This window comes from Pinus tabuliformis, chromosome 5_1 (genome assembly GCF_031772625.1).
Source record: "Pinus tabuliformis cultivar Carrire ecotype Pingquan chromosome 5_1, CPIR1, whole genome shotgun sequence".
NCBI classification, from domain to species: domain Eukaryota; kingdom Viridiplantae; phylum Streptophyta; class Pinopsida; order Pinales; family Pinaceae; genus Pinus; species Pinus tabuliformis.
Window position 1 is genome coordinate 402,067,065 of NC_142305.1, and position 13,987 is coordinate 402,081,051.

Here is a 13,987-nt window from a genome sequence, read left to right on the forward strand (position 1 = left end):
TAGAAGAGGAAGGCTCGGGTGGATCAATAGGATCCATGGGTTCTTCCACATTAGGCATTGTTTCATCATCCTTTTCTTTCAGTTCCCTGGTGTCGGCTTCTTGAAAGCTCCTCAAAGTTGGAAGATTGTCCACCTTGCTGAGGGCCATATCTTCGTCAAAGGTGACATCATGACTAGTCATGACTTCCCTTTGACCAGCTACATAGATTCTATAGCCCTTATTATTTTCACCATAGCCCACAAAGATTCCTTTCTTTCCAGATGCACCCAATTTATTCCTTTTCTCTTTTGGCACATGAAAATATACAGGGCTTCCAAAAATTCAAAAATGAGATACGTTAAGTTTCTTACCGGTGAACATTTCTTCAGAAGTCTTGGAACCCAATGCTTGATGAGGGCATCGATTTTGTGCATATACGGCGATGTTTGTAGCTTTATCCCATAGAAACTTTGGAAGTCTTTGATCATGGAGCATGGCACAGACAGCTTCCACAATCGTATGATTCTTCCTTTCTGCCACACCATTCTGTTCAGAAGTATATGGTGTAGTAGTCTCCCAACTGATGCTAGCCTCTTTACAAAAGTCATGAAACTTGTTAGATTCATATTCAATCCCATTATCAGTCCTTAAGATCTTGATCTTCTTTTCGGTTTGATTCTCGATCAAGGCTTTGAAGTGTCGAAACTAAGAGAACACTTCATCCTTCTTCTTCAAGAAGTATATCCAAGTCTTTCGAGAATAGTCATCTATAAAAGTAAGGTAATATAAATATCCTCCCAAGGAGTTCACAGGCATCATACTAGATATGTCTGAGTGAACCAGTTGTAATATATCGGAGGAATTTCTTTGGCTTGAGGGGAATGGTCCCCTTTTTAGCTTTCCTTTGGCACATCCCGGACATACACATTCTTTCTCTACTCGGAATTCGGGCATCCCTGTTACCATTTGTCTTACATTGGGTAGAGCTTTATAATGGAGGTGGGCAAACCTTCAATGCCAAAGTTCGGATTGAAGAGTTGTGTCATAAGACATGACACCTAGCAGACTTCCACCGACTTGATATAATGAATCAACTCGAAACCCAAGAGTGAAGGATCTTTAACATTATTTTTCCATATACGTACCTTGCCATCGCTGAAGGTCCCCTTGTAGCCTTTGTCTTCCATTGCCGAGATGGACACCAGGTTCTTTTTGAGGTCAGGTACATATAATACATCCTATAAGTGGATCGTATTACCTTGATTCAATTTAAGGGAGACATCGCCTACACCTTTCACGGGATATTTCATATTATCTCCAAGGACAATTTCTAGGTTAGTTTCTTTCTCTATCAGATTATGGAGAACTTCTTTGTAACCAATGAAGTGCCTTGAGGCACCACTATCAATGAGCCAAATTCCCATTGAGTTCGAAGGAGCAGAGGTAGATAGAGCAGTTGGTAGATAATATTCATCCTGCTTATTTCTAAGAAACAAGACTTGAATTGCATCATTAACTTTAAATAAACTCACCAGTCTATTGTAGATTTCCTTGGAGGTGTTCTGGTTGGAGATGTAGGCCACCAAGCACTTGTCGATAGAGTCCCGAATGATCTTCTTTGTTTTGATTTCATCGGTTTTCCATTTGTTCCTGGTAGCAGCAAGTGCATTTGATGGAGGCTCAACAATAGTGCCTCTCACATGGTCCAACACTCCTTGATCTTCTAAGGTTAGATTGATAGACATCTTCCATCCGTGATAGTCAGCGTTCTCATGGAGCTTGTCTTCGGCAGGGAAGAGTGTTGTGGACCCCATAGTTCTTTTAGGATAGCCTAGCCAATCTTCTCTTCGGTGATTGCTTCTGCTCTTGCTCGGGCTTTGTCTTCACCTCAGCTCTGATACCATGTTAAGTTATGGTATGTTCTATGCTTATAGCAGTTTACGTATCTTTCTTATTATTACCACAGATTAGCAATCACATGTACATAAAGTAAAGTGCAGATAGAACATTAAACAATCAACAGAAAACAAGTCAAGACAAGAGACACAAGATGTGGCGTCTAGCCAAGGACAAACCCCAATATGGGGAAAACCTTTAATCAAATCTTCTTTTATCTTCAATAATTTAGCAGAGAGAAATAGTACATAAATCTGATTTACATCAATAGTAGCAAACCCTAGATCAGCCAAACTAGGGCAGACAATATCTTGCAAACCAACCATCGGATCGGCTTAATTCCACCACCAAAAAATGCGGCCTTCTGAGGAGAGTCAAATCCACCTACAGCGCAGTTTAGAGAGGGAGAAAGATGGTCAACGCTGGTCAAACTTCCGATCTGCAGTTGCAGCCCTAAATCTGTGTCCTTCCTTCCACATGTGTGAGAGAAAAGTCCCTTTCTACACAAAAGGAGAAGAGCGTCTTTTTTGCACAGGAGAGAGAGAGAGATGTGATGAGATGAGTGTGTCCAAATGAGGAAAAGACCTCTTGTATTTATACACAACTATTGATGATTGAATAGATGCGACTGTTGGGCTTCTGAGCCTACATGAGTTGCTGGTCGGCTTGATAATTATTCCATAATCAAAATAAATTCATATTTCCATAAATACTTATCGGAATCGGATGATCTTTAGATCAATCCTACACCTGTCGACGAGAGGAATCTAAAAAAATATTATCAACCATGAATCAGATGACCCACATGGAGTTTGGCCCTACTTGCCAATTTTAACACTTTCAGACAGAATTGGGATAACGGTTCCGTGCTACAAATGTGTTGCATGTACCAGGATTGGGGATGAACTTACTTTCCGTATCACAACTACAAGGCAAGGACTATGACATCTACTTCATCAAGGACAAAGTATAGGTCAAACACCCAAGCTAGAAAAACAAAGTGCAGATCGGGATCAAAAGTAATCGGTTTTATAAAGTTACGCCTTGACTGTGACTGCTCCTCAAGAGTGTGCAGGGTGTGTATCTCTTCATCAAAAAAATACCGAGAGCATGACTTCATCTTGAGACAAAGACTGCGATTTGTATGTATCATGACTTCGTTTAGTATCTCGAGACTGTGATCACCAGATGGCTGAGACATATAAATTCTGTCACTGTAATTATCCATCTGAATTACACTCCTATAGTGCAGAGCACAAAGAATGTACTCTTTCGAAGATTCCAGAGTATCCTCACTCCTGTAATGCGGATCCCTGACTTATACCCATCTGAATGTTTAACCTGTAATAGACCCCAAAAATCTCAGACAAGTCCAAGTTCCGTGTCTCTATTTTGCGGATACCCTTGCTGTGTATATATAGTGGTTTTCCCTCCATACTTAGCCGACCTGACAGAGTGAACTGATGTGCCTCCTTCTGCAAGCCAACATGACTTCTATTTAATTCATTTGCTGGCCGACGTGAAGAGGATTGTGCTTGACATTTTGGAGGGCTGCTAGACACTTTTTATAGACTTGTATACATTGTACATAGGCTCAAGAAGAGCTCTTTATACATGACTTTGAGTCTTTGACTTCCCTAGACCAGTGTAAGAGGAATCGACGAGTACTCACGATTCCCAATATGATCGCCTGTGAAACGATCCAATCCGAAACTCTGCTGATTTTTTCCGATTTTCCCGATTTTGCCGAGTCCTGCCAGTTTTGGGTTTAGGGTTTTCGCTTGGGTTTATCGGTCCACCGTCGACGCCGCAGAGCTATTCCTGGATTCCATACACCGCAGAGCCAACGCCGCAGAGCTATTGCATACACCACAGAGCCGACGCCGCAGAGCCATTCATGATTCCATACACCGGATTGTATCATTGTTGACAATGCATACACCGCAGAGCCGCAGAGGCATTCCGGAACACGTTGATATATGTCTTGGAACACGTTGAAACAGTCCAAAAGTCTATCTAAACCCTTCAGATAAATGTGCTGCAACACGTTGAAACAGTCTGAAATTATAAATGTAATCCTGATTACGTCTCTCGAGTCAAAGTATCGGGTATGACCAGAGGAAACCCTAAACGATTAAATTATGCTTTATTAAATTGACTCGAGACCATGGGTGCTTTGATTGCTGAACACAATAATATTGTAACGTTCAGTTCACTAAAACTAAAATGCATTGTTTCTATATAAATATTGTAATGTTCAGTTCATTATTATGTACGTCAAAATAAAACTTAAAGGTTTTGGCAAGATTTGTGTTGGACAATTGGTATCATACCATATACTTCCATTTGGGGGTCTTTTACGAATAATGTTCTTTCTACCATTGATATGTATTTTTATTTTCTCATTACAGAAGGTTCAATAAGTAATTGGAAATTTGTTGTAATTAAATTTTTTTAACGTTTTCTTGATAATTACAGGAAGTGTGGATGAATATTGTAATTGAGTTCACTAAGAGATTATTTATGTGTTACTTTACTCGAAGAGGTTTGGTATTTAATAAAGTGAAAAAAAAAATTATTATTTTTGGATATTTTGTATGTAATTATATTTTCAAATATGTGGTAAATTGCTCTTTTTTGTGTATTATTATTGTATTGAATTCTCTTGAAATATCACCCGCTTTCACTAAAAAACATCATAATTAGAGTTCAGGAGGTTAAGATATCACTTATTAAAAATCAATTATTTCCAATGTATTTTTTATGACGGGTATGAGATACTTATTCATTCATGATATTTTGGACATCTATTGATATTATGCATTGTTTGGACATGCCTTTACCGAATATTAATGAAAAATGTTTTTTTTTTTTAATTCAATATATGTGTATATTTTTATTTAATGAATTCAACGATTTTTTGCCGATTTTTTGCCGATCCGATTAAAACTCTTCGCTCTTTTGCCTTGCCGATTTATTGCCGATTCCAAGTCTGGTAACATTGCCCTAGACCTAGGATTTAATAAATATTTGTTTTTAAAATTACAATAAAGAATCGCGCGCGCTTGGTGATGCATTCATCTAGGTCTGCGTTCAGCTGCCGCCGCCATGGCTGCTCCAGGGGGTGCGGAGACCTCTCCCACCCCACCGATTTCCCCAGCAGAAGCATTCAGACGCATATTAACGCAGAGAGGGAAAAAACGAAATCATCCTGAAGTCCCAAAATTTATAAAAAAGCTGGAAGAAATCCTAGAAATAACTTTGCCAGAAGACCAAACAATCAAAATCGCCCTTGCCTTGGCTGACAGAGGTTTAGTAGGGCAATTTATGGGCCGGTGGCCAACATCAAAATCGACTGATGAATGGGTGCAAAGAAACTGGAGACCCCTGCTCCCCAACAATGTGATCAGCTACGCGGTTGGAAGGGGCTTCTTCATCTTCGAATTCACTACCAAAGAAGACTGAGATCTGGTGTTCAGAAACGGTCCATACTTCATGGGAAACCAAGGTCTCTTCCTGAATAAATGGACACCCGACTTTGACCCCTCAGTTGATGTTCCAAAGGAGGTCCCTGTTTGGGTCCGGCTCCCCAACCTGCCAATACACTGCTGGAGCTATCAAGCTCTGCAAAAGATAGGAAACGGACTGGGCAGATTCATAGACAAAGCTGATAACAAGGGCCAATACACTTGCGCCAGAATATGCGTGGAAGTTGACCTAGAAGCTGGACTACCGGAAGCCATCAAGCTTTCAGTGGGAGATTGGCACCATTACCAGAAGTTGGACTACGAGCAACTGCCATTCAAATGCAGAATCTGCCATGAGCACGGCCACTTTCAACGAAATTGCCCCAAAGCACCATCAAGGGACAAAGAGGAAGAAGAAGGATGGAAGGAAATAAAAAAGGGAAAGGTAGTCTCAAAGCCAAACGAGAAAAAGCAATCAGGATCAAAGGGAAATCCCCAGATCAATGACAAGACCAAACCAGTCTCAAATGAAGGCCCATCCTCACTTGAAAAGGGGGAGACCTCAGAGAAAAATGAAGAAACTGAAGATCAGCCAAAGAAAAGGAAGGATACCGAAGAAGAATCAAATGCCCAACCAGCCAAGGCGGATCAAGGGGAAAAAGCAAGCAATGATGAACACATAAGTCTTGCCTCTGAATCAGGGGAAGATTCAGAAGAAAGAGACTCCGAATCAGACAGCTCACAAATTACTCCTATCAAATCGACCAGGGGCCGAAAATCCAAGAAAAAACAGAGAGAGGAGAAAACCTACATGGATGTTCTCCAAGGTTCTCAGAAAACTCTAAAGGGAATGATGAACACAAGATCCGGGCGCAAGCATAACAAGGCTCCAAAAGGGGCCACTCCCCCCCACTCCAATAAATAATGAAATACGTCTCCTGGAATTGCAGAGGATTAGGTAGCAGGCTGAAAGAAGAGGCCCTGAAAGACATTGTGAGGTTGCATATGCCTGAAATCTTTCTCATCTAGGAGACAAAACTGGAGGACACTCTTCTCCTCCAATCCAGCAAAACATTTTGGCGCAAAGGCCCTGGTAGAGCTGTCAGTGCTAGAGGTGCCTCTGGTGGGATTGCCTCCTTCTGGGACAGCTCCAAATACGACTTGACTCAGGAAGAAAGTTGCCAGCACTGGATTTTCACTCAGCTCCTCCACAAAGATTCTGGTCAACAAGTAAGTATATTTAACCTTTATGCTCCGGTCTCTCCATCGGAGAAAAAAATTTGTTGGGACTCGCTCCAGTCATTTCTTGTTTTGCACAACCCAGAAAATATCATTATTGCAGGGGATCTGAACGTTACTCTAGCTGCTGAAGAGAAAAAAGGAGGTTCCCCTGTAAGGGATCCGGCCAGAGAATGGGTAGAAGATATCATGATTGGATGGGATTTGGAGGACATCAAACCATCAGCTGGGAAATTCACTTGGTCTAATAAAAGACTAGGCCCCACCCATATAGCTGCTTGGTTGGACAGATTCCTTGTCCAAGCCTCCTTTCTTACTAACGGGCTTATGGCTTCATCCAAAATTCTGCCCAACTGCACTTCCGATCATAAACCCATAAGTCTCGAGCTCTCCATGGATGATTCTCTGGGCCCAATTCCATTTAGATTTAGTCCATTGTGGATTCAGCAAGAGGGTTTCAATGAGTTGGTTTCTGAAGTATGGAATCGGAAAATACAGGGATCCCCCTTCTTCGTGTGGGAAGAAAAGTTGCGGGCTCTTAAGAGAAGACTCAAGGAGTGGGCTAAAACTTTGAAAACCCCTGCTTCCAAAAGAAAAGAGTCTTTAGAAAACCTTGCTGTTCACCAATCATCAATGGAGGATTCAGTTATTACCCAAAGTCTTCTCCAAAAAGAAGTTGAGCTGCAAAAAGCCCTTCATAAAGCTAGTAGGGACGAAGAAGAGTATTGGAGGCAAAAATCTAGAAATTTATGGTTACAGGCCGGTGACAAAAATACAAGTTTTTTCCACAGGCATGCCGAAGCTAGAAAGCAATTCAAAAATGTTTCAGAAATCCGATTCCAAGAGGCAGTGGTTAATGATTTTGAAGGTATCAAGAGAGCAGCATTTTCCTTTTTTAAAGATCTCTACTCAGCGCCAGATGACCAGCCTATAGATCCTCAAGCCTATCCGTATAATCTAATCCCCTTTTGTGTGAAAGACTCTGTCAATAATATGCTGACTGCTCCGATCAGCATGGAAGAACTTAAGAAAGCCGTGGATGGCATGGAACCGGACAAAGCGCCAGGGCCTGATGGGTTCACTGCTAGATTCTTTCAAACTTGCTGGTCAACTATCAAAAAAGACCTCCTGAGAATGGTCAGGAAGTCCCAACTCTGTGCAAAGATAGGAGGCAGTACCAATTCAGCCTTCCTTGCTTTGATTCCGAAAGAGAAAGGAGCCTCAGAATTCAGTAGATTTCGACCCATATCATTGTGTAATACTAGCTATAAACTGATTACCAAAATAATTTCCACTCGCCTCAAGAATATTTTGCCGAACATCATACCGAAGAACCAAGGAGGCTTCATCAAAGGGAGAAAGATCCTGGATAATATAGTGCTGGTTCAAGAGGCAGTTCATTCAAGTGGCCAGAGAAAAGAGAAAGGAATGGTAATAAAACTAGATTTGGCTAATGCCTTCGACAGGGTGAGGCACGACTTTCTGTTTGCTGTTATGATGAAAATGGGTTTCTCAATAAATTTCATAAATTGGGTGAAAGCCTGCATTGCCTCTCCTTGGATTGTACCGTTGGTAAATGGTCGATCGACTGAATTCTTTACAGCTTCCAGGGGATTAAGACAAGGCTGTCCACTGTCCCCGCTGCTCTATGTTATTCAAGCCTCAGTTCTTAGTTTCCAGCTCGACTTCTGCCAGCAAATCCAAATTCTGCCAGGCCTTAGAATGGTGCATAATGTCAAAGATATAAACCATGCCCAATTTGCCGATGATACTCTGCTGCTAGGTGGAGCGAGCATTAATTCAGCCAGAGCTTTCAAAAAGGAACTGGACATCTATAAGGAAGCATCCGGCAGTAAAATAAATTACTCAAAAAGCACAATCTATGGCTGGAACTGCTCAGCCAAAAATCTTGCTGACATAGCTAGGCTTCTGGAAATGAAAATCTGTCAGGACTGGGAATCATTCAAATACCTTGGGATCCCAATTTTCAGATCCAATCCTAAAGTCGCCCACTGGATGCCCCTGTTAGACAAGCTAAAGCTCAGAATACAAGCCTGGGGAGCCTCCTGGCTGAACACTGCTGGAAAAACAATTCTTATAAAAGCTGTCCTAACAAGCATGCCTCTTTATCAGCACTCCATTCTCCTTGCCCCCAAAGCCTTTCTCAGTAAAATGGAAGGCTTGCTGAGGAGGTTCCTGTGGGAAGGGGGGAAAAACAATGAAAGAAGACTTCACTTAGTAAATTGGGATACCATTAAGAAACCATTCATAGAAGGAGGTCTGCAAATGAGAGACTTGGCTGCTCAAAATCTCGCTCTAGGCTCAAAAATTTTGTGGAATATTGTGGTAGGGAAAATAAGCTGGAGCAAAAAAGTACTGTGGAAGAAATACTTCCAAGGTCAACGACTGAGATGTCTGGAACTTCCTCCAAAAAACTCCAAAGGTTCCCCTATATCCAAGCTTTGTATCGCAGCCCTGGAGAACTTCAATACCAATCTCTACTGGATCCCAGGCAATGGGAAGAAAATTAGAATTTGGAAAGATCAGATTCTTGGAGACCAGCCACTACACCAGATAGAAGGCCTGGCAAATATTAAACTATGGCTGCACTCCAACAATAAAGAAACACTTTGGGACATATCCAACTGGATGGAGGATGCTGACAGAAGATGGGACAGCTGGAATCTAGGAGAGGTTCCACACCATTTGCATTCAGAAGCTTCTTTACTGTTAGACAAACTGCAAGGGAAATCTCCTCTGTCTGCAACAACCAAGGACAAAAGAGGGTGGGGCTCCCATACAGGTACCTACTCGGCCGCTGAAGGATACAAAAGATTGATTGCTGTTCCAAATGTTCCTCCAGACCCAACGCCATGGAAATTCATATGGAGCTTCCCTTCTCTCCCAAAAATCGACTTCTTCAGCTGGACACTTGCCCATAACAGTGTTCTGACAGGAGACAACCTGAGAAAACGGGGAATGGAAGGGCCAACTAGATGCCCATTATGTATTTCAGAGGAAGAATCAGCTGATCATCTGTTGTTGTTGTGCCCTTTTGCCAAGACAGTTTGGAAGGGGGTTCTGAGTTCAAGGGCGAACAAGTTTGAGCTGCCAAGTAATGTGTCAAATCTCCTCCATGAGTGGGCCAAGCTATCACCTTTTTGCCTCAATAAAAAAAATCTGCTAAAAACTGCATGGATGTGGACCCCTAAATTCATATGCTGGAAGTTATGGCTGGAAAGGAATAACAGAATTTTTAGAGGAGAAATCTGCACAGCAAACAGCGTAATTTCCAAAATTAAAGCTATATTGGGAGAAACGTTGGAAGTTAAGCCAGCCTTAAGGAATGAAGCGAAGCTCGACAGTGAGGAGGAGCTCTGGCTGAAAGATATTGTCCCAAAAAATCAATCCATCTCTATTTCCCCAGCCTCTTGCCATGCTATGTGGGAAATTCGCCTAGAAGAACAAGAATTTCTAAAGTGGAGATCGGCCCTAGATGACCACTGTCTATTCTTCGACGGGGCCTCTAAAGGCAATCCTGGCGCTGCGGGTGGAGGTGGAGTTCTTCTGAAACCTGATGGCACCTCTTTATTCAGGTATCACTGGGGTCTAGGAATCGAATCAAACAATAGAGCAGAGGCTCTAGCTTTGTGGCAGGGGCTGACTCTAGCTCTTAACTGGAATATTCAATCCCTGACGGTCTTTGGAGATTCTCGGCTTATCATTCAAGCAATGAATTCACATTCAAATCCTTTGCAGATCCATTTAGGCCATATTCTCAAGAAAATTAGACCCTTATTGGCTAAATTTCGGAAAATATCCTTCTACCACATAATGAGGCAGCTAAATTCTGAGGCAGATTCGGAAGCAAATCTTGGCTCTGCCAAAAGCCAAAGAACCCTTTCAGTCAATTCGGTTGATTCTCTCTGTATCATCCCTTAATAGGCTTTACCAGGAATTTGATTTTGATGTATATGGGATCAGCTTCTGGGACAACAATCTTGGATTCCCTTCAGGTTTTGCTGTTCTAGTTTCCAGGTTTCAACTTCCCCAAGCTCCAAGGGCAGGAAATCATGAAAAGTTGTTACTTTGGAATCTCTGTTTCTAGCAGTCTCTTATGCTCTATTTCCAGCAGAACATTGAACTGTCATGGACGTTGAGTGACTGTTTGGTTGAATATACGGTACAGGTGAGCTTCTAGAAGTATTAAAAGAGTCTTCTTCTGGTTCCCCAACCCCTTGTTGAAAAAAAGCCAAGAATGGCAGCTTTATTCGGGTCCTTCCTCTGTCTCAGTTCTCAAGTTTGTAGAGTTTGTTAGCAACTCTTTCCTTCCCAGTATTTAGATTAACTTCAGAAAGAGGATCCTGTAACAGTTTGTTCCTCTCCAACGGCTCCACCGCCCGGTCTTCTGCAAAGGGAACGTTGAATCAAGTATTAGAGCAAGCTAATCTAAACTGCGAGCCTATTAAAGCATCAGATTAAACAGTCAGACAGCAAGTTGTTTGCCCAAGGAAATTGCATTACAACTCTACAAATCTGTCCTGTGGAATACATGTGATTGATGACTAGAGAGGGAAGTCGACATTTCAATTGCCTGATTGAAGAAACTCTGATCCGAACGGTTCTTCTGGCAGTCGAGTTAGTGGTCAGCATCTCACAGTCCAAGTTTAAGCAGGCCAAATTCTGCATCCTCCCAGGGGCAACAGGTATCAGCCTTTGATCGTGTGGACAATCGCTCCAACATTGATGTCCAGAACTAATAGGCAGAGATGCTGCGTTTTTTCCCTAAAAGAAGTTTAAGAAACAAAGCATGTCCATGGATTCGTCATGTAACAAGAATTCTGAGGATCAAGAAATTTGAGGACTTATTTCAATGTAACCAGCACGCGGTAGCTGTTTTGCCGCCATTCAATAAAAAACATAACCGTTAAAGTCAAAAAAAAAACATTGCCCTAGACCTATGAAATGAGCAAGAAACTCATTTATAATTTACAAAAATAATATTTCTTTTTCTTGACAAGTACAAAGATCAAAGTTACATTTGTAAATACCAAACCTAGTTACACTTTCTTCAACAAAATAGGCAGTGACTTTGATGACTGTAACCCTGCTGCATCACAGAGACTTTGATGCCAATGATCTTGTTATGTAACAGTAACGTTTGATGTAAGTACAGTGATCTATATGACTGTAATTTGGAGACATAACAACAAAAACCTTCACATGACAGAATGACCTTTGATATAGCTATGATAATATATGACAACAGTGACTTAGAAGTGATGTGTAACAGTGACAGTGATAATAGTGACTTGGAAGTAATGTGTAACAGTGGCAGTGATAATCGTGACTTGGAAAAGATGTGTAATAGTGACCTTGATAACGTACTTGATGATAGTGATAATAGTGACTTGGAAGTAATGTGTAACAGTGGCAGTGATAATCGTGACTTGGAAAAGATGTGTAATAGTGACCTTGATAACGTACTTGATTACAGTTATATCATCCTCTTGATGGCAGTGACCTTGTTGAATGGAAGAGACCTCTATATATCTGACATGGCAACGATCTCTATATCAAACATGGCAATGATCTCGATATGGCGGACTTGGCTATGACACTTTGATCTATAACTTGTCTCTATGATGATGATATGATAGTGATGGCAAAACCTCTTTGATAGTGACAATGTTGTATAGTTTTCTCTTATGACGGTATGAAATGGATGCCTGTGCTTGCCTCTCTAGAATACATGTCTGCTGATGTAACTGATGATGAATGACTTTTGTCTCATACAGTATACTTATTGTGCATTGTATTTCAGATGAACATTTGATTAATATCTAATAGAAGAAGAATCTGGTTGGGTTTTCCCCCTTGTGGGGTTTTTCCCTGGTCTCTGACCTAAATCCTGGTGTCTCTATTGTGTATTTTTTTTCTATTGTTCCTTACTCGCTACATTATTGATGTTTATTGTTCCCTCTACATAATTGCTAATGATGATATGATATTATTGGGTGAATGTAATGTGTAAATGATGAAAAAGTTTGAAAATACAATTATTTACAACAAAGAACAATCTAGCTCTAAAATTAACACCTTGGCAACACTTTTCAAACTTTTCTCTGTTGAAGGAAATGCAGATCCACACTGGTTAGTAGATTTGGCTGATCATTGTCATATTTCATGGAGAAAACTTAATCGTTGTCATGAAACTGCTTTTCAGAGTAGTGATTTAATTTCCAACATATCGTGTTTGCTACTTGATTGCATGAAATTGGTCTAGCACAAATAGGGGTTTCATTACCCTTTTTCTTTTAGCCCAAAATTGGAGCCCCTAGACAACTATCTGTTGTGATTGAGGTTTCCATTTGCTTGATTACAATAAACCAAGTCTTGTGACAAACACTCAACTATGCACATATCCAATTCAAGAAATCCTACTACAAATAATAAAGTCAAAATAAATTTGAGCAAAAATATGCTTTTCAAGATAAAAATGAAGATAGACAACATTATCACCTTTGCATGATTCTTCTGAATGACAATTGTATGCCAATTGGGGCATAAACCACCACATGAGTAGATTCATCACATATGTTGTTAGATATATATGCTCCTCGCATCTCTGCCTCTAATCTAAATCTCCTTAATGCCATCATAGCTACATATTGAGAGTCTGGATTTCTGAGGACCAGAGAAACAAAAAAAGTGAGAGGCAAAGGACAGTTACACAGTAATATTTTATTGGAATGAGAAGTCACTACTCTACAAATGAATGATGGTCGCAACCATAAAACATGAAGCATTAACCATACATTAGAATAAACAGATCATTTCCTTTAGGTTTTTAACTAACTTCAATAATGAAATTTTGATAAAAACCTATGGCATCTTCAAAGTTTCCAAGAAAAATGACAAGACAGAATTTAGAATCCCTAGCTTACAAAAGTAATATAGACACGTTTAGATATTCCAAGATAACTGTATTCCTATTCCTTACACGTAGTTTCTGTCTTTTTATGGTGTCCTCTAGTTATTTAATTAGAAAATAACAATTCTATTTTGTAACAATTTTCTAAAACAAATAACTACATCATTGGTCAGAGAGTTACATCAAATGCACAAATAGGGAACCAGGAAAATTCTGCCCTAATTTGTTTTTCAAATGCAACCTTATGCTCCTGCACACCAATAGAAAGGTACTCAACATCACAACAAAAGACACCGGGTCTGACTTTCACAAGCAAAGGCAATTCCTACTTCAAACTCTTCAATTCCCCTACACTAAAAGATGAAGCATACCCCAGGAAAAAATAAATTATATCAATGTTACCAAAGAAAGGCAATAGCAAGTGTTACCTCCCAAACCTGGACATAATGTCATAAAGCCCTGAAGACAAGT

The 13,987-nt window shown here is 40.6% G+C and overlaps 1 long non-coding RNA gene across 1 annotated transcript in view; it reads right to left on the reverse strand.

Moving 5' to 3' along the window:
• Positions 1-13,265, reverse strand: part of LOC149165166 (uncharacterized) — an 84,924-nt gene extending 71,659 nt beyond the window's left edge. The window contains exon 1 of the long non-coding RNA XR_016260311.1: positions 13,105-13,265. This is a non-coding gene — a long non-coding RNA (uncharacterized LOC149165166). The remainder of the gene's footprint in view (positions 1-13,104) is intronic.
• Positions 13,266-13,987: the final 722 nt, after the last annotated feature.